The sequence below is a fragment of the Lissotriton helveticus genome, chromosome 5_1 (assembly GCF_964261635.1).
Source record: "Lissotriton helveticus chromosome 5_1, aLisHel1.1, whole genome shotgun sequence".
Classification (NCBI taxonomy): Eukaryota; Metazoa; Chordata; class Amphibia; order Caudata; family Salamandridae; genus Lissotriton; species Lissotriton helveticus.
In genome coordinates this window covers 512,986,011-513,009,217 of record NC_136065.1, presented here as the reverse complement: position 1 = coordinate 513,009,217, position 23,207 = coordinate 512,986,011, and the positions used below count along the sequence as shown (strand labels likewise).

The window sequence follows — 23,207 nt, the reverse complement described above, 5'->3', positions numbered from 1 at the left end:
GGTGTGGCGCCGCGGCCAGTGCGGAATCTGGGGATCACAGTTCGATCCCCGGCAGCAGATTAGCCCAGTACTATGTTTCTCTGAGCAATAGCTTGCTTAATCTTCCCGATGGCCCCAGCCCCTGGTGACGCTTACGGGTGATTGTTTGCGATTTACAAATGTGGATTATTATTATAGAGCTTGATAGGGCTCACTCACACATTTAAGAGCACCCATTTTTTCATTCCCCTTAAAGCCCTGCAGGAGGTGATATATTATGCACCATTGAAGATATGAGTACAGCACGTAATATTCGCCATCTTAAAATGTCCTCTGTTTATACTCTGAGGCACCCTCCAGGTAGCAAGCCGGCATTTTCACCTGCTGAGGCGTCATCGCACATAGCTGAGGAGTTACCTCTTGGCCAGAACCTGCTGCCTTTGCCGAACAAGCCTGGACAGGCCTCGCCATTCTACGCGGGCCCAGCCGTGAGTGTTCACACAGACATCCGTATCCGTGCACTTATACTGTGGGATAATGCCCCTGCTAATGAGATCTGTGTATAATCTGCGTGGGTATATTCTTCCCGGGGTCCAGGACTCTTACTAGTGGAGAAGGGAGTAATACAAAATCTACAAGCATAGCAGAAGTAAATTAAACATTTGCAAAGTGATTAAAATTAGTACCTGTTTAAATATTATAAAGTGTGCAGAGTTGAGACTTAGCGTACTCACTGTGCACTATGCAAGTGTAGCTGCTAATGTACAGTTGTTGCTATTATCAAAAACAATATTTTATGTGAGTTTAATGCGACATGCCCTCGGGGCCTATTATTTATTTTACATGCAGGGCTCAGTGCTTTAGCCCCCCCCCCCCCTCCCGCCCCTGCACACACTGGCTACATCTGGCTCCCACCTGCGGCCCGCACATGCGGAGCTCACCTTCAGATGTGGCGTCGATGCCGGGAAGCGTGATTCTGATCTGCGATGAAGCCCCCATGACGTGGCGGCGCCAGGCAGAATCTTGGATGAGGGCATCCCCTCTCCCCCCAGCCCCTGGGAGATCATATGCTCTACAGTGGCTGATTAGGAAATCATTTTTCCGCCCAGCCTGGTACAGCCTGCTCTTTGATGGTCTCCAGCGTTCCCGTTTGTTGTGAAATATTCTTGCGGTATGTGCATGTCCAAGGCCTTTTTGAACCACAGGGTTAGTCGTGCAACAGGTGTAGCGTCACTAACGTCCTCGAGGGCGAGGGGCTTTGTGCTCCCAAATTATGACTATGTTTTTTTACCAACAGCAGTACTTTAAGTAGGATGGAAAAGGTGTGGGGTCTCTTTAGGGGCATGGCCATGAAGTCCTGTAAATTGGCGTGGCCTCTGGAACAAATGACGTGACCTAATCGAGGGTACTAGAATCCTGTGCTGCCCAAATTCATAAACAGTTTTTTCACAAAATCATAAACAAATATAGATTTTAAATTTATGGAGAATCATTTTCTGTGCCATCATGAATAGTAAGTCTGAAAAGGATTGTTTGGGGAAAATACAGGTATTTTTAAGCAACTTACACAAATTGTATGAGCTAGTTGCCAGTAGTAGTGAATGAAGGGCTAAAAAACTCAACAAGACGCAAAGATATTGAGCCCTGGGTTCAAAGCAGCAACGGGACAACGGCGACTTCGTGATAGCAGAGTGTATGAATATTTGTGCCTTTTTACTGGCTTAGGGCCAGATGTACATAGACTTCCATTTGTGAAATCACAAACAGCTATGTATAACAGTGTGTTTTACACTGTATACTATTTCCAATAGGTTGCAAGGGACCTGCCTCATTAATAATTTGTGACCCATTGAAAATGGCCAGCACTCATAGGAATAGTGGCCTGCTGGGGTCAGCAGACCACCATGTTTGTGACTGCTTTTTAAATAAAGCAGTTTTTTTTATTTTGAAATGCAGCTCGTTTTCTTTAAAGGAAAACTGGATGCATTTAAAAAAGAAAAATGAAAAATGTCCTTTTCATTTTTTAAGAGTAGGCAGTGGTTTGGGGGACCACTGCACTACTTGCTCTTAAAAAATGTTGGCATCCACATTCACATTGGGTAAGGGGTCCCTTGGGGACCCCTTCCCATTTGCGAATGGGTTACCACCAACTTCAAGTTGGTGGTAACTACAAGTGTTTTGGGACCGCCTTTCCGGGTACAAAACATTCCTAGATAGCACCTACTCCAAGTAGACGGTATTTTGCGATTTCCTTTAAAAATGCATTTTTTAAAAAAATTCAAAGTGCCATGTGGCGCACAGACATAGGGCAACGACTGTGTGCCACATGTACTTACAGGAACATTCCAGGGGTGCAACAGGTGTCCTTTGGACACCCTGGCACCCTTGGAATTGCGATTCTCAAATTGCGATTTTCTCATAGAAAATCGCAATTTGAGAATGTATCCCCCTTCATTCCTATGGGCCTCTTGGCACATAGGAATGAATGGGACACTCATTCCTTAATTGCGATTCGCAATTTGCTAATCGCAATTAAGGAATATTAGGTAATCGCAAAAAAATTGTGAATTATTACCTACATTCTACTTTGCGACCCTCAAATAGCGATTCCTTAAAAATCGCTATTTCAGAATCGCAAAATGGAGATTACCTACATATGCCCCCTGGATACTACAGATTTAAGACCTTTCTTACTTTTTTATGATCAATTATATTCTGATACTCCTTTTTCTTCTTTCAGATTCTGGTTAAATTCTCAATTGGGTTGGTTTTTGCCTTTTTCTTAAAGCACCAGGAAACTTCGGCATACTCTGCGCTATATCAGAAAATGACCATAGACCAAAGCAACCTTTTAGTTAAGCTGTTGCAGATAACAAATAACATGAGGCCAAAACAAGGATATGGTCGCTACCTACAACACCACCACTTTTTTTTTAATGATAACCAGAACCGAGCAAGGGCCTCCCAGTCTGTAATTGAATAGCTTTACTCCGTTCCCTGGATGGTCCTGAAAGTAAAGAAAATGATGATTCTTTGTCGACTGTATATCGCTCAACAGTTCTCATTTGTTATGCCCTTTTACATTCATTACGACAACAGTGTGCCATGACATAGCATTTTGGTACCCACTCTTGTGAAAAGTATTTTTACACAGAGGTTCCCTAAAATATGCAGCTCTTTGTTATTCACTCTCTCGTTACTTTGATTCTCTCTGCAAAGTCGAGATCAGATTTGGCAATGCATTCTCATTACTTTAATTCTCTCCGCAAAGTCGAAATCAAATTTGGCACAACATTCTGCCAACCGAGATCTGAAGACAACTACTCTTTGTCCATTGCAGGTAACAGATTTTTGCCACTCTATGCCACTCTGCGCCACTCTGTGCCACTGCCCTCTGCATCACTCAAATCTATGCCACTACATTCTGTACCACTCTACACCACTTCACTCTATGCCCCTACACTCTATGCTACTCTACTTTACTCTGTGCCACTCCACTCTGCACCACTCCACTCTACTATTCACCACTCTAATCTATGCCACTGCGTTCCATGACACTGCATTGTACACCACTGAATTTTATGCCACTGCACTCAATGCCATTGCATTGGACGCCATTATACTTTGCAAAACTCTATACCAATGCACTCTACACCAGTACATTCTACTCTCCGCCAATCCTGTGTATGCCCATCTATGCAACTCCACACTATGACCCTGAATACACAACACTCTTTGTCACTCCACTCTACTCCACTCTTCACCATTCCACTCTACTATAGTCCATGCCACTCTACTCTAGGCAACTAACGTTTAGCCATGCTGAACAGAAGCCACTCTGTTGTACAACATGGCTAAAGTACATTGGCAAAGGCAATAGCTCTTGCATAGGTGAGACCTACTGGCTTTGCCAATGCTTGTCTATTTGCTGGCTTAATTTCAATCAATCAATCAATAACTAACTTTATTTAATTTGAAAACAAATCATAAAATCATATATAAAACCAAACATACATAAAATACCACTCTCCGATACAATTCAGTACATTAGAGCAAGCATTGGGAGGTTGTCACATGATTACTACAGCCTTGTTAGATCAGACTTTGCATGCCAATAACCCAGGAACCCTTCCTCTCTTCTTTAGTCGCCCCTAGTTTTCCTTAATTTAATAGTGACTCTCAAGAAATTAGCCACACAAAATAGGGTATGTACATCTGAGGAAAGCTTTAAAAACAACATGGCTACTTGCGCCTGTCTAAAACCAGCTCGACTTAATAAATCCTTTAAAAACATTTTCCTGGGAAAAGCATAGTACGGGCAGAGAAGAACCAGGTGAAGGGTATCCTGTGGAGACCTATTGTCGCAGCCACAGTGCCCTCTGTCTTCGATATTTTTTAAAAAACCTGCCAGTACCGCTAGTAAGTGATGGAAAAAATCTAACCTAAAACGGGTAAAAAATCTATCATGTGGGTTCGTCATTAACTTTAAATAACATTCAATTCCCAGGGATGTCTTTACTAGTGTGTGGGCTCTCTCTGTGGGTTTAGCAAGTTTAATAGTCTCTCGGTGTGCCGTGGCGAACCTTAGATGCAGGGCTTTAATCTCAACCCTGTCCTTTGATCTTATTCATTCTGGTGTATTAAACAAGTCTGCCGGCCTAACTTGATAAAAGACTCCTTTACATATTTTCCAGGGAATTCGCATTGAATGGTACAAGGATAAACTATCCTGGAGTACTGTCCTTGTGAAGCCTGCCTGGATGTATGACGTTACAACGCAGGCTATTACAACGCCTGCCTTTACAACGCGGTTTTTACATCGCAATCCATTACAACGCATAGTGCTTTTGGGTGTTGGATAGTGAATAGTTTGCCGCTCGAGCGAGGAGTTTGTTCTGTTTTCCGTCTCTGCTCGCCACAGGTGTGGTTGGGAGCCAACGCCTATCTGGGGAATTACCTACTGCAAGTTCGGCCGCAGCGGAGGTGAGAGGCGGAGGCGAGCGGGACTGCGAGGACCAGCAGTCCATCTGGCAGCGCCAGCTGGTTCCTCTTCCCGCCGCGCCTCGCGCCCCCTCCCAGTGCCACGCCCCCCTGCCTGGAAGTGCTCTTAACTCCTCGCGGCCCCCGCTTCGCGGGTGCCGCTCGAGCGAGGAGTTTGTTCTGTTTTCCGTCTCTGCTCGCCACAGGTGTGGTTGGGAGCCAACGCCTATCTGGGGAATTACCTACTGCAAGTTCGGCCGCAGCGGAGGTGAGAGGCGGAGGCGAGCGGGACTGCGAGGACCAGCAGTCCATCTGGCAGCGCCAGCTGGTTCCTCTTCCCGCCGCGCCTCGCGCCCCCTCCCAGTGCCACGCCCCCCTGCCTGGAAGTGCTCTTAACTCCTCGCGGCCCCCGCTTCGCGGGTGCCGCTCGAGCGAGGAGTTTGTTCTGTTTTCCGTCTCTGCTCGCCACAGGTGTGGTTGGGAGCCAACGCCTATCTGGGGAATTACCTACTGCAAGTTCGGCCGCAGCGGAGGTGAGAGGCGGAGGCGAGCGGGACTGCGAGGACCAGCAGTCCATCTGGCAGCGCCAGCTGGTTCCTCTTCCCGCCGCGCCTCGCGCCCCCTCCCAGTGCCACGCCCCACTGTCATACTTAGGAGGACCTCCTCACGCGCGCAGCGGGACGCGCGCGGGGCGGTCACCGGGGCGAAGACCGGGCAAAGAGCGGGCCGTTCTAGGCCGTTAGAGGCCGGGAGAGACCGGACCGGGCCCCCCCTCTAACGCCCCCGCTAAATTGCCCCATCATTTACCCCAGTATGGCGTCCAGAGCCCTAAGGAGTAAGTCTGTACAACAAGGCGCAAGTACCTTGGAAAAATTCTTCCCCAAGGCGAGCTCCCAAATCAGTAAGTGTCATTCATCCATGGACTCTCACCTTGAGATGGGTCCTGAAAGTGTGTTTTTGGACCTTGGGGAATCTGCCTCAAACGATGTGAGTACACCCATCACCATGGACGCTACCCATATGTCATTACTGGATAGCATTGACCAGACTATTGAGTCGGTGCTTCGACAGTTAAGAACTCCTGTAACGCAGAAGGATCAGGATTCCTCACGGCCACCGGGGATTTCTGACCATTCTGCTGTTCTGGACAACATGGGTCCAAACACGCTGGAAGCGGGCCAAGCGGTCCTGTTACCAGATCCTGTAGATAGCGGGGTGGCACAGCCTCTAAAAAGGAAAAGGCCTGCTGAAATAAAGAGGGCAAAAAGGGCAAGAATTGTTGCATCTGAATCATCCCTTGAAGAAAGTACAGATATTTCGGTCTCCCCAGAGCTTCTTCTATCTGGGTCTGGGTCGGATCTTGTGGCCTCGCCAGCTCCTGTGTTATCACCAGTGGCGGCGGGTCCATTTATCTTTGGTGGGGTATCATCCAATAGTTCAGATTTAGTAATTAATTCACTCACAGTTATTATTAAGAATCTGTTAAGCCCCATCTCAGTTAGATTAGAGGCTATAGAGAATCTACTCCAGTCCTGGGAAAATAACCATACTAGGAAAAGCACTGGTATAGCTACAAACGCTCCTATAGCTACCGGGGAACCACCTGGGAATAGCTCACTTCCTTCCACATTGCCCCAGGTTTCCAGTAGGGTATTGCCTTGTGCAAATGGTGCGTCTATTTCCCAGACGCGCACCCTGCTACCTCCAGCACCTAGGCCCCCTGTCCCGGCCCCCAGGAGATCTAAGTTACCCCCTGCGCCGCAACTCGCGCCGCAGTCAAGGGCGACAGTGGGTCCTATAAATGCCCCGAGCGATGGTCTTGCCCCCCCCCTGACAGACGCAGGGTGGTCAACCTGCCCCCAGAAGCTGTTCCATATACGGCAATCATGGTGGGAGTTCCTGAGCTAACTGGTGGTGTTAGGGAGTCTCAAGACTCCCTACGCAATAAGGTTATAAGCTGGCTCAGTATTAATAGACCGCTGCCTCCAAACTTGAAGGGTGAGGTTCTGATGGTAAGGAGGATCCCATGGATTGGCCCTACTATAAAGAACAGGTCAGGGGATTGCATCGTCCTAAGTTTTAGGAGCCCACACGTTGCAAATTATATCTGCAACTGGCTTGTAAGGCCTGATAAGTCCAAAATAGAACTTGTACCCCTCTCTTATTTCTATCCTAGTGGTACCAACACGGTGGGAGGGAGTGAGAAGGGGTGGACTAGGGTGGGCTTTGCTGTAGATGGCTCCCGCTACAGACCAAGGCACTCCCTACCAACTTCCCAGGCAAACTTCATACATCATAACAGGTTTTCCTGTTTGGACCAGGTCGATTGACCACAAACCAGGTCAATCCTGTCTGGTCCTGGGAAGATGGTGGTGGATGTGCAAAGTTGTGTGGGATCGGGTGTGGTTCCCACGTTGGAACCAACCCGGCTGCACACCGCTAATGAGCGAGGGGCTGACACGGACGACAATCTGTGCCAACTGGGTCCCCCATTTGACATCGGGTCTGCCCATACTCTGCAAACAGGGGCAGTGGAGTGGGCCGGCCCTACCGCCATCGCTGTCTGCGGAATTGGTTCCCTAGACGCTGGTTCACCCATGGTCACCCCGCAACCTACTACTGGAGCTCAGGGTATCCTGCCACCTGATCCTGGATTGAGAATCCTCTCCTGGAATGTGGCAGGAATCGCGAACAAGGAAGGCTCTCCTGAATGGGATTGCCTGGTAGGTGGATGTGACATACTCCTCTTTCAAGAGACTTGGGCGAGGGCCGCTCAGTCCAGGAGAGGGTTTGAAGTATTCGAAATCCCTGCCAAATGGGCTGGGAGGGGGAGGCCATCTGGTGGCTTGGCAATCTGGATTGCGAGTCACACTGGGTGCCAGGCGGAGCAAGTTCACACGTGTTCGCAGGACATCCAGTGTGTGCGGCTCACTTGGCCTGATAAAACTTCGTGGGCCATTGTCAACGTTTACTCGCGTCCAGTGGCCTCGCCAAACGAATCACCTACCCTAAATGATCTGGCCTCCTTCTTGGGCCAACTTCCGGGTGACCTCAAGGTGGTGCTTGGAGGAGACTTCAATTGCCACTTTGAACCCCTGGAAGGTTTACTGGATGGTGTCCTTACGGCCGAGGATGACCACTGGGGGGTTCCACCCTCATCTTCTCCTCACCCTAAAGCCTGGTCCCCTCTAGCATTACAACTCATGTCCCTTACCCTGAATTGCGCACTGAGGGCGTGTAATGGTCGTACTCCTTCCGATACCCCCTCAGTGTGTACTTTCAATAGAAGGGGCCATGAGTCGAGGCTAGATTATATCATGGTGGACATTACACTTTGGCCCAAAGTGTTTGACTTTAGGGTAATTAAGAGGTCAGACAGCGACCACAATGCCCTTTGCCTAAATATCTTGTGCCTTCTGCCCATGACGGACCCATCCCCAGTTGGCCAAGGGGATGATCTGGGGGGTTTGTCTCTGACCACAAATAGGCGCCGGGTCAAGTGGGGAAAGCTGGTGAGCTCGGAAGAGTCCATCAAGAAATTATATGAGCTGGCACTCCCCAGCTTTATGGAGGTGGATGCTCTCCTGAATGAACCAAGAACCCCAGATTACTACAAGAAACTGGGAAACATTCACCAGGATCTAGTGAGGGACTTGGCCGAGGTATTCCACCCGGAGGTCCCAATCCGAAAGAAAAGGACCGTTGTTCCCTCCTGGTACACCCAAGATTGCAGGGCAGCAAAATCTGAGCTCATTGCAGCAATAAAAGAGGGAGCAAACAAGGCCAAAGTATGTGACCTCAGGAAGCACCATAAATCAGTGCTGGCGGCTGCAAGGACCGAGTGGGACTGGAATCATTGGCAGGATCTTTATGATGCCCTTAAGGTCAGGGACTCCCGGAAATTCTGGGCCCTAGTAAACAATGGGTCAGGGGAACTCAGTAAAGCGATCGAGCCTAATATAGCCCCCGCGGTCTGGGAGGCCCACTTTGGGACTCTTTACCAAGATACTAGTTCCTGCCCGGCCACAGAGCTGCAACTGCCCTTGGGTACTCAGGAGTTTGGAATGGAACTATCCCTGGGGGAAGTGGAGCTTGCCCTAGAACGCTTAGCAGTGGGGAAGGCGCCAGGCCTGGATAGGTTACCCGGGGATCTATTTAGGCACCACCCGGACATCTGGGGCCCATACCTTCTCATTCTTTTCAATGCCATTCTTGGAGGTATGGCGATCCCTGGGTCGTGGTTGGGGGCAGAGATTGTACCCATCCATAAGAAGGGTTCTACTCTGCTCCCTTCTAATTACAGGCCTATAAGCCTGATAGATGTGCCCCAAAAGCTCTTTGCGCGCCTCATCTTGGACCATCTCCTAGACTGGGTCGAGGACAATGACATCATGAGCCCCCTTCAGGCTGGCTTCAGGAAGAACACGTCGACCATGGACCAAATTTTTCGCCTCCTTCTCCTGTATTGGAAGACGGTCACGCTAGAGGGAGGTCGACTGTACATGGTCTTCGTGGACCTGAGGTCAGCCTTCGACCTGGTCCCGAGGGGGAAGTTATGGGAGGTTCTGCAGAAGCTAGGAGTTCCCCCCCACCTCCTTAGAACCATCATTAGGCTGCATGAGAACAACTTTGCGGTAGTGAGGTGTGGGAGGGATGGTAAGCCCTCGGGTAAATTCCCGGTCCGCCGAGGTGTCAGACAGGGCTGTGTTTTGGCTCCGACACTGTTCTGTCTGTACATTAACAGCGTCATTCAACATCTTGACGCTGTTGGGGACAATGACGCCCCGGTTTTGGCAGGAAGGAGGGTTCCGGCAATAATGTTTGCCGATGATACCCTCCTTCTTTCCAAATCCCCTATGGGGATCCAGAGGATTGTGGATGGTTTTGGTCACTTCTGTCGACAACATGGGTTGGAGGTGAACACGGAAAAAACTAAGTTCATGATCTTCAACCCCCCCACCAAAACCAGACCCAATCCAAAACTGGGGGAAACTAGCCTTGAAAGGGTCTCCACCTTTATATATCTGGGGGTTTCACTCCAAGAAAATCTGACATGGGACTCCCAGGTAGCAAGATCTAGGTTGAAACTTTCCCAGCTATCGGGCGCACTCTTGAGGGTGTCCAATAAGTCCACCTTCAAGCCTGTTAGTCCGGCCCTGGAAATGTATAGGACTCAGGCGAAGGCAGCTGCCTCGTACGGCAGTGAGCTGTGGGGACATAAAGCTGGGAAGGTCATGGCAGGGGTGGAAAATTGTTTCCTCAGACGCTTACTTGCTCTCCCGCAAGGCACACCACTCCTCCCCTTAAGACTCGACTTGGGCCTTCCGTCAATTGCAGAGGACCTACGGTCGAAACCTGTGAAGTTCTGGCATCGGATATGGACCACCGAGGAACTGCATCACTATAGGCAGGACCTTATACACGTTATGAGGTTGGATGTTAATGGCAAGATCCCTTGGCTGGCATTCATCAGGTCGGAATGTTCTAGCCTGAAGTTGCCAGACCTATGGAATGATCCAGCTCAGGGCTGTAGAAGGATCTCGCGCAAAACCCTCGCACAGCTCTACAAGACCAAAAGCCTTGCTGATATGGATAATGCTTATGACAGTGGCACCCTGACGGGTCGTTTTATAGTATCCAAAAATTCTTATGTCTTTGAACCTTTTATGGATTTTATCTATCCTCTTTTGGCGAGGAAATTGTTCCTGCAATGGAGGTTTGGCACGCTCCCTACTAAAGTTTTCACCTATAAATGGTCGACAGGGGGTGACAAGCTCTGCCCATGCTGTAAAGTTAATGATGAAGACGATTTGCACATAATGTTTTGTTGCCATGTCTATCGGAGCCCGAGGAGGCGCTGGTTAGCCCCTCTATGCCGGAACCTGGGCTTCAGGAACTATCTACAGGCCTACAGGGTTATGAAAACTAATACCCTGGCCCACATTGTGTTTGCGGTTTCCAAATTCTTAATGGCAGCATGGATAATAAGGAAGAAAATGTTTGGTTAATCCACATTACCTTGTATTTTCTAACACTGCAGGTCCAGTTGGTTTTTATTGTATATATTGTGTTTTATCTATATGTATTTTTACTGTATCTTTTATGGCCCATGTGGCCGAAATAAAGAATTTTTGGATTGGATTGGAATAGTTTAATTTACTATTCCAACTCCAGTCCCCGTGGACACTAGGGAAGGTTATTGGATAGTAAATTAACCTATTCCCTATCCTAGAGCGCCCCCAGCGCAATGCGTTGTAATAGTTTGCGTTGTAATGACCGCGTTGTAATGGTAGTGCGTTGTAAAAGTTTCGTTGTAAAGGTTGTTTACCAGCCTGCCTCTATGTTTGTCCAGCATTTGAGCCAACATAAGAAGGGCTTGACTGCTATCACGTCAGATATAGATTTAACCCCCAATTCTTCATGGACAGAAAATACCAGGATGCCTTGAGGGACCTTCAGTAAACCCCATAAGTAGTTGCTTTCTTCTCTTTGTAAGTCATTAGTCATAATAAAACCCCAGAACTCGCTTCCATATAACACCTTGACACAGCAGACTGAATTATAGATCTTAAGAATCATATCCGGAGTCCAACATCCTAACCTGTGTGCAAAGTTTGTTATAGAGCCTATAGACTGTCCAGTTTGAGTTTGTCCCCAGTTGTCATAACCTTGTTTACTGTGTTCTTCCACAGTCTCTCTTTCTGTAAACAGGCCTTAAAATCTTGTTCTTATCTTGTCACATTTGCTGTGCATTCAATGACAGGTCAAATGTCAAGCTCTCTCTTCCAAGTCTTTAAATCTTGTTCTCATCTTGTCACATTTGATGTGCATTCAATGACTGAGGTCAAATGTCAAGCTATCTCTACCAGGGAGCATGGTGTTTACTTTTCTTTCCCTGACTTCAAAGTGAGAGAATGTATGTGACAATCCTGCTGAGGACCCTTGTTAGAGCAGAGGGTGTAGCATGTTGTTTTTTCTTGCACACAACATACAAAAACTGTGCTGATGTTTCAGAATATATCATAATTAGTATAACTGAAGCACATTTTTTGTACTTTTGAAGTGTGGTGGAAACAAATATTTGTATACAATCAAAACACATCAATACACTAGGTGATGACATTTGCACATACTTGTTTTCTAACACACAACATTAAAAACAATGAACTGTGCTGATGTTTCAGGATATATCAGAATTAGTACGTACAAATGGAGCACATTTTTTTTGTAATTTCGAAGTGTGGTGGAAACAAATATATTATTATAATCAAAACACCTCAATACACTAGGCGATGACATTTGCACACATTATTGTTTGTGTGCACTATAACCGTTTTTCGGTGCAAATGTAATGGTCATTTCTACCCCACTCTATTCCGGTCTATCCCAATCCGCTCCCCTTCGCTACAATCTACCCGAATCTACTCCACTCCACTCCACACAATCTACTCCACTCCACTCCACTCCAGTGTACCCCACTTCAATCTACCCAACCTCAATTTACCCACTCCATTCCACCCAATCTACCCCATCCCACTCTAATCTACTGCACTTTAGTCTACTCCACTCTTAACCCAATCTCCCCACTCCAATCTACTCCACTCCACTATGATCTAATCTACCCCACTACACTCAACCTAACTCCACCCCACTCCAATCTAACCCACACCATCCCGAACTGCCCCACTCCACTCTACTCTGCTTCACTTCAATCTTCTCCACTCCACTCAATGTAACCCAGTCAATCTCACCCACTCCAATCTACCCGATTCCAACTGAATCTACTGCACTCCACTCAAGTCTGCCCTAATCTACCCCAGTCTACACTACTCCACTCCAATATACCCAATATACCCCATTCCAATGTATCCCAATCCAAACCACTCCAATCTTCCTGACTCCACTCCAATTTACCCCACTCAACTCTAATCTACCACACTCCATTCCAATCTACCTTACTCCTCCACAATCTACCCCAATCCAATCTACCATAGTCTACCCACTCCAATCTACGACAACCTACCCCACTCCACTCCAATCTACCTCACTCCAATCCACCCACTCTTCCCCACTCTACTCTACCACACTTCACTCTGATCAAATCTACCCCTTGCCTTCCTCTCAAACTACCCCACTCCAATCCACCACACTTCACATAAATGTACCCCACTCTACTCAAATCTAACCCTCTCCACCCTACTCCAATCTACCCCATCCCACTCCAACCCAATCTACCCTTTTCCAATCTACCCCTCCCCAATCTACCCCATCCCAATCTAACCAACTCGACCCCAATTTACCCACTCCACTGCACTCCACACCACCCCAGTCTACCCCACCCCACTTTACCCCACCCCACTCTACTCCAATCTACCACACTCCATTCCACTCTACCCAATCTACCCCATTCCACTTCACTCCAATCTACCACATGCCACCCAAATCTACCCCACTCCAGTCCAATCTAACACACTCCACCCACTCTACCTGACTCCACTCTACAATACCCCACTCCACCCCTAACAACTCTACTCCAGTCAACCCCACTCCAATCCACCCCACTCCAATCTACCCTACTCGAATCTACCCTAATCTACTCTACTCCACTTCAATGTATCCCGCCCTACCCCAAATTACCCCACTCAAATCTACCCCACCCTTCCCAAACTATCCCACACCACTCTATTCAACTCCACTCTAATCCAATCTACTCCACTCCAAATGACCCCACTCCTATCTCTCTCACTCCAGTATACCCCACTGCACTCCAATCTACCCACATCACTCCAATCTACCCTACCATAATCCACCCAATCTATCCCACTCCGATCTACCCCACTCTACCCTAATCTTCCCCACTCCACTCCATCTAGTCCTCTCCACTCCAATCCAACCCACACCACCCTAATCTTCCCCACTCCAATCCAATCTAGTCCTCTTCACTCCTATCTACCCCACTCCACTTCAATCTACCCAAATCTACTGCACTCGACTCTTCCCAATCTACCTCACTCCACTCCAATCAACCCCACTTGATTACAATTTATCTTACTCTAATCCACTCAGTCTACCCACTCCACACCACCCTAATCTACCCCACTACACTCTACTCTGATCTACCCCACTCTTCCCCAATCTATTTCTCACCACTCCACTCTACCCCACCCCACTTTACCGCACCCCACTCTACTCCAATCTACCACACTCCATTCCACTCTACCCAATATACCCCACTCCACTTCACTCCAATCTACCGCATGCCACCAAAATCTTCCCCACTCCAATCCAGTCAAACCCACTCCACCCCACTTTATCCCACTCCAATCTACAGTAACCCACTCCACCCCAAACTACCCTACTCCAATCTACCCAATCCAATACACCCCACTCCAATCTACCCTCTCCAATATACCCCACCCCATTCCAATCCACCCCACACCACTCTATCCAACTCCACTTCAATCTACTCCACTCCACTCCAAACTACCCCACTCCTATCTATCTCACTCAAATCTACTTCACTACACTCCAGTCTCCCCCGCTTCACTCCAATCTACCCTACCATAATCCACCCAATCTATCCTACTCCAATCTACCCCACTCCACCCTAATCTTTCCCAATCTACTCCAGTCTAGTCCTCTCCATTCCTATCGACCTCACCCACTTTAATCTACCCCAGTCCACTCTAATCTACCCCAATCTACTGCAATCCACTCTTCCACAATCTACCCCACTCCCGTCCACCCAAATATATCCCACTCCGGTGTACCCCGATCTACCATACTCCAATCTACAACTCTCAACTCCATTCTACCCCATTCCACTCCAATCTATCCCACTACACCACAATCTACTCCAATTCATCCCAAGTTACCCGAATTCACTCTACCCACCTCCAATCTACCCCATTCCAATCTACCTCCAATCTACTCCACCCCACTCAACCCAGTATTCCCCACTCTACCTCAATCTACCCCACTCCAAGCATCCAACCCCCAATCTATCCCACATCACTCCAATCTACCCCACTTCCCCAATCCACCGCATTCCACCCCAATCTACCCCTCTCCACCCTACTCCAATCTACCCCACCCAAATCTATCCCACATCACTTCAATCCATCCCATTCCCCCAATCTACCCCACTCCACCCCAATCTACCCCAATCTATCCTCACTCCATTCAACCCTACTATTGTGATGTATTCCTATAGGTTCTGAATCGATCCCCCTATTCCTGACCCTATTCTGGTTAAACAAACCAACAAGTTAACTAGCAGTCAGCCCATGAGGCAGAAAACCCCCATGATGCAGATACCGTTATCTGACGCAGTCACACTACGGCACAGGAACGTGTTATCTGATTAGGTCATAACGCTTGCGATCTAATTAGACAAGCGATATTCCTCCAGCCCCTGATAAGGCATACGGAGTTCTCATAACAAATCAAACCTATGACAACCTGGGCAAAACCCTGCGGCCATTGTTTTGATTTCACCGAGAACTTCAGTAAAAGAATGTGCTAACGAGCAAGTCGTATGACATCCTTATTGACGTATCTATGTCCATCCTTACGTCAATCTCGGCACCTTAAAGGTATAAATATTACCGATATTGCCCTATGCAAACACACACGTGGTGACGAGACGGAGCAGCCATACTTGCCGAAGCGAAGAGCAGAGCAGACCCCGCTGGCACAGCCCCGCCTTCCTGACGCGCTGAGAACGAGACGCGCTGATTTCTCCTGCCGAGAGATCCAGCACCGGCGCTTCCGGGTAGCCCTCGCAGGCAGCCTGGAATATCGAGACCAGAGAGAGAGATACCATCCCTCATTCAACCTAGATTCCAGGTACAGAACTGAATAACCCCTCACAGAGAATTCTTTAGTTATTCACTTGGCAAAAACAAACTTAACTTAAACTGTAACTTTCTATTCCCGCCCACGTATTAGACTTAGGTCAGGTACACGGGGTAGGCGTATTTAGAAACACCAGTTGAGTACGTTTAGTCAAATGTATATGTGTATGTAATATATTTTATTCATTTTAAACATCTTATGGCTTAGAAACCATATCAATGTTTTTACAGTATTATTTTATACTATTGCTTTTAATGTATGCACTTTACTTAACTATAAGTATTGCAATAATATCGATCCATTTCTCTTGTATGAGAAAAGAGACTGATCAATAAATAACACCTTTTTATTGAACACGCCCGTCTCTTCCTTTTCTCTACAATCTGATGAGACTAAGAATGCACGTACTGACTGAGTAAAATAAATTGCCTTTTGTTCACACGACTCTCGAGATATACTCTTGATTAGGGGAGAGCAAAGTTGTCATGTTCTATGGTTGTCAGAAACTAAATCCCTTCTTGTCTAATCAGGGAAGTTAAGTCCTCCTTGAACATTCGAGAAAGTTTCTAGTGAACTCTGAGCTAAGCTGGCAAACCCAAAACTTTAAGTCTAGTATCGACAGTAGTAGACCTAGTTAACGTCTGGTCTAGGCCTTTACTGCTGTAGGTATTATTCCAATGCGCAGAGCCTATTGGGATGATAGGAACTACACTACATGGCGCCCAACGCGTTTGGAAAGGGCGATAAAACTAACGTAAGACATTTAGAGTAACTCAGTCGTGCTTTCTCATTCAGACCCCTTTTCCCAAATACTCCAAAGACGTCTGGAGTGGGTGAAAGGTTATATCCGCCAGACCTCGCAGGAGGGAACTCCTATGTATGGTTCTTGGTACAAGTCAACGTTGAAGGATACACGGTTTCAAAATATTGTGCATCTAATCTTTGTTTCCATAAGAAACCTGATCTGCAAACAAACAAAAAAATAACCATCCTGTCAGTAAAATGGGAGACAGTGATGAAGAAAGAGAGGCAGTTAGATTAGCAACTGAACTCGCAGCAGCTGATGCTACCATGCAAGACGCAGACCCGGATATAATACTCATCCCGGTCATTAAAAGGAAATCTATAACCATAAAACTTATAGAAAATGGACTGACACCTAGAGGTGGTACAGTCATATTCGTAATTGAGGCACACGAATATCGGCAGACGGAGGTATACTATTCATGGATACATTTTCCAGCAGCAAATCCTGTAACAAAGTACTTCCACTATTACAAAATAGAGGAACCTCCTGAAAATTACACTCCTTTCGAGGAGGTGGAAGTACCACTCAAATTTCAAGAGCATTTGCTCTTATTTGATGGCGCCCTAAAACACAATAATCACATCACCAGGCTCGGTCCTTTAGGTAGACCAGGAGCAACGTGGCCGGTCCTAGCCGGATACACACCACATCCAGACATCGATGGGATGTCTGCACCAAACCTTTTAACACAGCTAAAACAACTAATAAAAATACACAGACAATTAGTCCAATATGTGATGCGGACTTCAACAATTCAGCCAGCGATTAAACTCCCACAGCTGACCCCTCACCCAGGGAACACAAATAAAATTACACCACAGAACATCCAGTCCTGCCTAGGTAAAGTACCGGCTAAACGGGAACAAATACCATTCTGGCTAGCGCAGAAAATCACCCAAATAGAGGCGGTGTTTCCAGACACCACCCCGCTAGAAAAACACAGGATTCTGACTATCTGTCTTCCAATGGGAATCGCACCACACATTGAGGACTGTGACACTTGGGGTACAGTCTTTGCTTCCATCTACACAAAAACGCACGGTGTTCCATCCATTTCAGTAATACCAGATGTGCTAAAACAAATTCAAGATGAATATGGTCCTGAACCCGCTTTAACTCTTGGTATGAAATTACTAAAAGACTTCAAGCAGGTCTCGGCTATACTATTAGCCAACATAAAAGGAGAAGCAGCAAACGTGGCGATCCGCCAGAGGTTAAAAGAGACAGATATAGCAGACCAACCAGCTGAAATTGCCAGAATCATAGAAAAATCCTATGAGGAACTAGGTAGAGATAGTTTAGGTGGAATACCAGTAAAACCGCAACTAATTGAAAGTCCTGAAAAAATATTTTTTAATAATAATTCTACATCACCAAAAAAGAACTGGGGTGGAAACAAACAATCCAATCCTAAAGAAAAGAAATTCCAGTCCTGAGGAAGGTCTCCTAGGCGAAGAGAAAAATCTCCGAACCAAAGACACAGGTCACCTCAGAGTGACCCCTCTGGGAAAAGATATAACCTTAGAAATAGGGATAATATTAAAAAGCCTGATAGATATCAAGACATTGATACACGTCCCTCTCAATCTTTTCAGACTTCCTCGCAGAAATCGGAAAGAAGAGGACGATCAGAACAAAGAGAAGAGCACAAAGACAAGGAACCTGCTCAGCTAAAAAAGAAATTACAATTTCCAAAAAAGAAGGTAGCCAGTATCAAGGTAGTTAACAATGCCGAGAATACTGAGGACACAACTGAAAAACGGAGAATGGGCTCAGACAATGCTAGACAGCGCAGCAGAAGTGAGCATAGCTCGCAAAGTCCTTATGAATCATCTGGAGACAGTGGACACGAATGAATATCTTCAAGTGGAAACTGCAGACACCAGAGTTAGCAAACCTCACAAAATATACGAAATAACATTGCGTATAGAGGGGGATAAGACTAGGAAAATAAGGGGACTATTTTGGGATAATCTCTCCAAGGGCTATGATATCCTTCTAGCTGAAAAAGACTGGCCACCAGAGTTTGTCAGGGAGTGCCCTCATGGCGAAGAAGTAATTATGCCTGCCTTCTCAAATCATATCCCAATTCATAAAAAATACACACTTGCCAGAAAGTGGGCAGTAGCTCTAGCTCCTGCTTTATATAAAAATCACGTGGGATGGGATGAGGACTCTCCTCCTCACAAAATCCAGTTAAAATCACAACCTACTGCACAAAGGCAGTACCCAATTAAGCATGAAGCTAAAAAACAGGTAAATGAAATACTAGATCAGCTAGAATACCAGGGGGTGATTGAAACTTGCACCTCACAAATGAACAACCCTTTGTTTCCGGTCTCCAAACCAGACAATTCATACCGTCTAGTTTTGGATTACCGACACCTTAACACATGTTGCAAAACTTTTGCTGTGCAAAACTCACATAGTGCTGCACTAATGAATAACATAGTGCGCAAAAAATACAAAACAACATTAGACATCTCTAATGGATTCTTTTGTCAAAACATAGCACCAGAGAGCAGATATTTAACTGCATTTTCAATAAATGGCACTCAAAAACAATTCTGTCAGTTAGCCCAGGGGTACAAGAACAGCCCGGGAGTATTCTCAGCGAGAGTAACAGAATTACTACAACTATATGATGATGAAGCATTATCTTATGTCGATGACATTTACTTAACAGATGATGACTTGGAGACTCACTTGAAAAGAGTGAACACCATAATACTTGGGTTCGCTGCAGAGGGTTACAAATTCAACTTTAAAAAATCCAGAATCGCCCATCTGACAGTCCTGTTCTTAGGATATGAATTATCAAGTGAAGGCAAAAGCCTGGCAGACAATTTCCTAGAGAAATGTGCCGTAATCCAAGCACCTAGAACACTAAAAAACCTACAGTCGATTCTAGGCTTCCTAAATTTCGGAAGAACATACATTGCAAATTACGCAGAAAGGGTCAAACCCCTTTATGATCTGATAAAACCAGATTTTAAAAGATCCAATTGGACTCAAAATACACACAGAAATTTTGAGATCCCTACAAACAGACATGCTAATTAAAACAAAATTAGAAACACGTGATAACACACGCAATCTTGTGATTCGAGTCATCCCAGGGAGATGCGGATTCACATACCTGACCTCTAATGAGGGAGAAAAGGTACCAATTGCATTCAAATCACACTTGTACACAGAAGCTGAACAGAAATTCAGCAACAAAGAAAAAATTGTTCATGCAGTTCAAACCGCAATAGCTAGAGAAAAAGATCAAGCTGACGGAAGACATATCACAGTCAGAACAGCAGAATCAGCCTTTGAGGCACTAACAACACCGTGTAATTTACCAACAACAACATTGAATCCGGAATGGATACAATGGGTGAATTCAATCACAACGGACAAAGTGTACTACTACTTTGATCCAGAACTAGAAGAATTAAAAAATCTAGAATATGAAAAAACATATCCTCTGCCAATCGACATTCTGCCTTTACGACATTACGCCTGTGTAATTTATACAGACGGGCATGCTCAACCCCCCGTTTGGGGCGAACAGGCATACAACCCCACATGTGGGATTACAAAAGAAGTGTGGCGCGGAGGTAAACTAAAACCTCTATTAACAAAAACACACTCAGTAGAAACTAATTCAGAACAACAAACTGAAATATTAGCTTTGAAAATGGCGCTAGATAATGCGGATCGCGAATTCCCGACACTTATAGTGTCAGATTCATATTACTGCGTCAAATCATATAACAAGGATTTGCAGACATGGATTTGAAACGGTTACAAAGATGACACAGATGCACCAATAAAGCAGAAACTGCTCTGGGAACAAATAGCTCTTTTACAAAAAGAACTACCAAAGACTCACGTGACACACTCACTGAGTCATCAGCGTGATGGCGTTCACGTTGCAGGGAATTCATTGGCTGAAACAGCCACAGCGGCAGCCACTAAATCGGCTCCCGTAGATCGAAAAAAGCGTACATTAAAATACATTGACGGTGAAACAGTGCTGGCAGTGAAAACGTCATCAAAAGGCGACTGCTCAGCGTTACCGATCAACTATCCACTCAATTATACATACATAATCGATGCAAACTCCGTCCCTTTTGCTCGAATCCCTGGAGTGGGGGATAGAGTAATTCCAAACATGGACAGGAGAAACTTGTTAATCGCAGACGCACATATGGGCGAGGGTCTCAGACACCTCAAACTAAAAGATTCTCTGGAAGAATTACAATCACGGTACTGGTGGCCAGGCATGAGCCTGCGTCACACCATGTTTGTAAAAAACTGCCCAAACTGCAACAGAGATCGCAGTGGGGAGAAAAACAGTTTAATACCTCGTCGGTTTACTCCAGGAAAAATCACGAGTAAAAAGGAAGGGTTGCGATTAACATATACAGGCTAGTTCCACTTATAATGTAGATCACCAGCACTCGGCTGACGTCTGGACTGTTATACAAAGATTTGCGAGTCTAAATGGCATATACGCTAAGAGCATGCTACGTTTGACCATTGTCTTCACTCTAGCCCAACAGCCTGAGGGGAAACATGACCAAATGAGCATAGCCCAGCGGGAATCTTCTCACTTCCTTCCTGAGGGTACGGGATGGTGTAAAGAAAAAACCAAGGCATAGAGCAATCTATAGCGGAAAGGATATTAGGTTCGGGAGCTGGGTGGGTCAAACATCTAATAAGTGTCCAACGTAGTCTAAATAACTTGCCAAGAAATTCTCTGAAGGGATTCAGTGCGTATGAATTATTATTTGGAACTAGGATGTTGATCTCTGACATTGATAGTCAGACTTCAGTGGTGAAAGAAAAAAGCTTTGATATCAAAGACCGTTTGGCTATTTTGCAGGACTTAAACAAAACAAGAAAAGACCTGAGCAACATAAAGTTGAAACAACAGCCAACAACCACTGAAGAACCACCACCTGTCCCAGCAAGACCTGTCTGGATTCCAAAAGTCGGGGATCTAGTCAGGGATAAGATTGCGGTAAAGAAGGAATTTGGGCCTTCTTACAGAAAAGCAGTTCCTGTCTTGTCTATCAACTGGGACAAGATCAGTTGTACTACCGCCACTTGCTGGTAAAAAGGAGAACCGAGTTGTATCCATCGACCTGGTAAAACCACAATCATGTGGCCGATAACAAACAGTAGGCCAAGTGGACTCCCAATAAGTAGCCGAACACCAAGGTTTGCTACCAGTACAGAGGTCCTAACGAAGAGGCTCATCACATTCGAAACGCCTACAGAAGAACAACAAGGACTATGCAACAATGCAATAGAACTCAGACCTCTGAAAACCCAAATAAAAACATTTAGCAGAGACACACCAATCTATAATGAAGTACCAAGTGAAAATGCAAGAAACAGTAATCCTGAAGCAATTGGAACAATTGACAGAACAGCATCTGGCTACTTCATAAACTTCGATGATTCCTCTGAAGGCTTCAGTGAATCAAAGACACAGCCATCATCAAAAACCTTTAAAGATAAAGCTAAAGAACTTTTGAAACAACTGAAAGAAACATATCTGATTTCCCCATGGATTGAATTTTGGGTGGGTTTTGGTGCATTTATCCTCATACTTTGGCTCATCATGATACTAACTTTGGGACGCTTCATTGAGGGAAAATATGCAAAAATGGACACAGCAAGTCAGAAAATCAACTTGATCCTCAAACCACACACATCTTCACACATCGATAAAAGAGAACTTTCTTCAGTCAACTTCACAGCCAATCCGATACCGGGTGGGGTAGCCTGGGACAACACTGACTATGAAATTTATGGTCCGGTCGAAATCCTGAAATATCCACACCAAATTAAGATCTCCTTGAGTGACTTTGCAAAACCAAGCTCATTTGCTGATGATTGGGACTTCGAAAGCATTAATAATATGATGTCTGACTTAGTAATGTCTGCTAAATTTACCAAACATGATTATTTGCAGGGTTCTACAAATTATGATAGTATGTACTGTTATAACCACTATGGTAACCATTTTTTACATAGATCTGCACAACCTAGAAATGTTTTAAATTATAATCAATGGGAACATTGTGCAACCCCTCCAAAAGGAAGCTCAAGGACCTTCTATGACAAATATTCATACTTTTCAGGTTTTAACGCAAGTAATGCTGAAGCATTCTATTTTAAATTGTCAAACAAGACAGGGACAAAGACCATGATAACCAACACAAAATTGATATATTCAGACTCATTTTTTGAACAAATGAATACTTTTGGTTTTGATTATTGGGACAAAAATGTTGAATTGAAAAGTGTTTGGGGCACAAAAGAATGGCAAGTACAGGGTATAGAATCTTTGTTTAGAGCCTGCATGATCCCAGAACAAATGATATTTTTAAATGACACTGTTCAACAAACTACCTGTCTTGGCCTAGCCAAAATCAAAGACTTAAATAAACCGTCTATTCCAAAACCAACAATGTACAGCAATAGCTCTACAGATGAAGAGATAGACGTAAATTATGTATTAAACCAAAACAGAACACATCCTGATTGGAAACAATGGTTGATCTGGCCCACAGATACTAAT

General features: G+C 45.6%; 1 protein-coding gene across 1 annotated transcript in view; it reads left to right on the top strand.

Annotated features, from left to right (window-relative positions):
* Window positions 1-395: 395 nt before the first annotated feature.
* MFAP2 (microfibril associated protein 2) overlaps window positions 396-23,207 on the top strand; it is a 152,647-nt gene continuing 129,835 nt past the window's right edge. The window contains exon 1 of the mRNA XM_078642850.1: window positions 396-467. The gene's annotated coding sequence lies outside the window, so the exon portion shown is untranslated. The remainder of the gene's footprint in view (window positions 468-23,207) is intronic.